The sequence below is a fragment of the Sorex fumeus genome, unplaced genomic scaffold, assembly GCF_029834395.1.
Source record: "Sorex fumeus unplaced genomic scaffold, SorFum_2.1 ptg000013l, whole genome shotgun sequence".
Taxonomy (NCBI): Eukaryota; Metazoa; Chordata; class Mammalia; order Eulipotyphla; family Soricidae; genus Sorex; species Sorex fumeus.
Window position 1 is genome coordinate 14,956,887 of NW_026606070.1, and position 3,215 is coordinate 14,960,101.

Below are 3,215 nucleotides of genomic sequence, written 5' to 3' on the forward strand. Positions count from 1 at the left end.
ATATGTCAAAAATAGAACTACCAGATCATACAGCATTTTCATTTTTAAGTATCTGTCAGAAGAACACAAAGACACTAATTCAAATCAACCGCACACCTATGTTCATTGTTGTACTGTTTTCAGTAGAGAAGATCTATGTAGCAAACCACTATGACAAATGAGTGAATTAAAAAGATGTAGTGTGTTATTTGCATAACCGAGACTTAAACCTGAAAGCTTTGTAACTTTTCCCACAGTGATTCAATAAATAAATAAATAAACAAATTTTTAAAAAAAGATGTAGTGTGATGGTCACTCAATACCTCTATTGCAAACCACAACGCTCTAAAGGAAAGAGAGAGCAAAAGGGATTGCCCTGCCACAGAGGCAGAGTTGGGGATGGGGTGGGGAGGGTGGGAGGGCTACTGGGATCATTAGTGATGGAGAATGGGCACTGGTGTAGGGATGGGTACTCGATCATTGTATAACTGAAACCCAAGCACAAAAGTTTGTAAGTCTACAACTGTACCTCATGGTGTTTCACTAATAAAAATTAAATAAAAAAATAAATGTGGTACACACAGACAATGAAATGGTTTTCAGTGATTAGAAAAGATGAAATTTTGTCTTGTTACAACATGGATAGAACTGGAAGGATTTATGTTAAGTGAAATGAGTAGTAATGAGAACACATTCAAATGACTTGATTTAGTCCTATAAGGATTTAGAGCAAGGGAATAGATAATACCTACTGAAAACAAACCATTAGACAACTGCAGAACCAGGTTACTAGTGTGGAGGTAGGGTGGGATAACAGGGTCCTGTGGAATGCAGTGGGCAAGGTGTGGTAGCCTAGTACTTCTAAAAATACGCAGGCACTTTTGTTAACCAATGATATCGCACTAAAAAATAATAAAGCTAATTACGTCTTGGTGTGTTGACTCCTTTATCATCATGTGGTAACTTTATTCCTAGTAAATTTGTTTTGAAGTATGCTCTTTCTGAAATTAACACAGATTTACTTTCTTTAGATGTTAGTGACATGGTTAAGATGGATGTTCATAGTGATTACTGATATAGTTAGTTCATACTGTATTGATTATTGTCTTTAGTATGATTTTATTATTTTTTGTTTCTATTTTTTGTACTTTAAAAATTTTGTGAGTTCAGTTGAATATTTTGTATGATATTGTTTTCTTAGCTGTTTCGTTTTCACTTTTTAATGACTTATTTACCATTTGTAATGTAGTCATACAACTAATCCAAGTGTATTTCATAATAGTATACTAGTTCATAGATAATGTGATTATCTAATAATAAATGAGTATTCTAGTAAGCATTTGAAAAGTGAGCATTCTGTTCACTCATTGAAAAAAACTTTGTACATTTTTAATTACCCAAAGTCTTTTATGTCATAGGAGCTAAAATAGAATTTAATAACAAATACTTATTTTAAGATTATATATTTCTATTTATTAATAGCATGTGAAATTTTGATTCTTTACTGGCATTAGTGTAGAGACATTTGTTATATAAACAAAATGTATAATGTTTCCTTAGTTGTTTCAACAAACAAATCACAAATCACAAATCATCCTGTTATTCGTCGATTGCCTCGAGCAGGCCCCAGTAACGTCTCTTTCATCCTAGCCCTGAGATTATATTCAAGGCTCTTTAGGAGAATGAGACCCATCATTGTTACTGGTATTTGGCATGTTGGGTACGCCACGGGGAGTTTGCCAGACTCTGCCGTGTGGGCAGGCAACATTCGATAGCCTGCCAACAGTTGTTTCAACAGTTATGTTTAAATACAAACTATATACGGGAGTCAAGGTGTTGAGTGAGGTTAAAGGAAAAATGACTTTGTTTAGATATTTATTAAAATATATAATTTCCCCTTAGTAAAGGTGTTTTCTCCTTAAATGCTTGTGTAAATTGTTGTAATACAACACCCACCTCTACCTCCACCCACTCCCAATCTAGAACTTCTCTTGAAATGAACAAGAGTTCTTTCCTATGTACATTTGACAGAAGGGAAATTTTATATATCTATCCTTTCTAGAAATGATTCTTTATATGAATTACAGACCATATATACAAAGTAGAAATGGCTCTTTTTAATCACTCAGAAATCAGTCAGAAGTGCCTCTTCCACATTAAGTGGGGATAGCACTGTAGCACTGTCCTCCCATTGTTCATTGATTTGCTCGAGTGGGCACCAGTAATGTCTCCATTGTGAGACTTGTTGTTACTGTTTTTGGCATATCGAATATGCCATGGGGAGCTTGCCAGGCTCTGTCGTGTGGGCAGGATACTCTCGGTAGCTTGCCAGGCTCTTTGAGAGGGACAGAGGAATCAAACCCAGGTCAACCTCGTGTAAGGCAAATGCCCTACCTGATGTGCTATCGTTCCAGCTCACTCCGGCAGCACATATACTAAAATTGGAATGCTACAGAGAAAATTAGTATGGCCCCTGCGCAAGTGGGGATAAAATATGAAATATCTTTTGTTTTACATTGTTTATAGAATTCAATAAATAAAAAATAATTTTCACTTAATTGATGTTTCTCTATTTGCTTCTAATAGGTAGTAAATAAAATTTTTAAAAATTTAAGGAAATAATGGGGCTGGAGTGATAGCACAGCAGGCATGGTGTTTTCCTTGCATGTGGCCGACTCGGGTTCAATTCTCAGCATCCCATATAGTCCCCCAAGCATGACCAGAACTAATTCCTGAGCGCAGAGCCGGGAGTAACCCCTGTGCATTGTCGGGTGTGACCCAAAAAGCCAAAAAAATTAAGGAAATATTAAAGGAAAAATAAGTTTATATATATATTTATATATTTTCAAAATATAAATGATACAAATAATAAAATTTAATTCCATTTGATTTATCTGTTTCATCAATCCTTCACACATTTGTCTCACCTTTCAAGAAAAATAGAGCATTTTTTAGTTAAGGCTTCCTCATCTCCAAATATTGAGCTGATACTTCCTGTTTTGATAAGGATATGTTAATATAAGCCTAAAGAGATCTTCAGTGTCTAAATGTGTAAGCACTGTGCCCTCTACCCCAAAACACAATTGCTACTAAAATATTTGTCTTCTTATATGTTGGTATTTTAATCCTCTTTGCCCCAAGTTGTGATCTTATTCAGACATACAGTCTTTACAGAGATAATTCCATTAAAATGAGATATTTAAGATGGACTCTAATTCAATATGACTGATATTCTT

At 34.8% G+C, this 3,215-nt stretch overlaps 1 pseudogene; it reads left to right on the forward strand.

Moving 5' to 3' along the window:
• Positions 1-2,392: 2,392 nt before the first annotated feature.
• LOC130020886 (uncharacterized) lies at positions 2,393-2,493 on the forward strand (annotated as a pseudogene).
• Positions 2,494-3,215: the final 722 nt, after the last annotated feature.